This window comes from Lemur catta, chromosome 10 (assembly GCF_020740605.2).
Source record: "Lemur catta isolate mLemCat1 chromosome 10, mLemCat1.pri, whole genome shotgun sequence".
Classification (NCBI taxonomy): Eukaryota; Metazoa; Chordata; class Mammalia; order Primates; family Lemuridae; genus Lemur; species Lemur catta.
Window position 1 is genome coordinate 52,173,515 of NC_059137.1, and position 866 is coordinate 52,174,380.

An 866-nucleotide genomic window follows, 5' to 3' on the forward strand; every position below is an offset into this window, starting at 1 on the left:
TTGATATTTGCATTAAGGAAAATGGAATTCTGTGTGACATTAACTGCAAATGAGACACTCAACACTTTATTGTTTATTTATTTTTTAATTTCAAAATACTAAGGGGGTACAAATGTTTTTGTTTCATGGATACCTTTTATAATGCTTTAGTCAGGGCTGTTAGTGCCCATCACCTGAATAGTGTTCATTATACCTGATAGGTAGGTTTTTACCCCTCCACTCCTTCCCCCTTGACATTTTTAAAGAAGATAATTAAGATGAAAAGCAAAGATTTGTGACTAACATAAATGATTGGAAGAAAATAGGGAATTTCTTTTTAAAAGGATGGTGGGCAAGATGTCTATGATATTGTAGCAACAGTTGTCAAGAGGCATAGTATGTTCAAATATATGATTGTTTAGTGAAGACTAAAAAGTTGATCCTGTTGTAGTTTGTAAATGTGATATTAGGTTTTCACATACATATGTAAGAAGTGCCTCCCTCAAATCTTGTTAAATTTGTCAGCACATTACCTATCTGACATGGAAAAACAAAAACAAACAAAAAAGACTAAAGAACTATATTTTAAAATGAAATGCAACAGGCTGGGTACAATGGCTCACACCTGTAATTCCAGCCCTTTGGGAAGCAGTGGTGGGAGAATTACTTGTGGCCAGGAGTTCCATACCAGCCTGGGCAATATAGCAAGACCCTGTCTCTACAAAAAATAGAAAGCTGGTGGCATGTACCTGTACTCTCAACTACTCAGGAGGCTGAGGCAGGAGGATTGCTTGGGCCCAGAAGTTCAATGCTGCAGTGAGCTATGATCATGCCACTGCTCTCTAGCCTGGGCAAGAGAGCGAGACTCTGTCTCTAAAAAAACAAAC

The 866-nt window shown here is 37.6% G+C and overlaps 1 non-coding gene across 1 annotated transcript; it reads left to right on the forward strand.

Moving 5' to 3' along the window:
• The first annotated feature begins 418 nt into the window (after window positions 1-418).
• LOC123646813 lies at window positions 419-522 on the forward strand. The gene has a single exon (XR_006738060.1). It is a non-coding gene; the product is annotated as a small nucleolar RNA U13 (small nucleolar RNA).
• The last annotated feature ends 344 nt before the right edge of the window (window positions 523-866 follow it).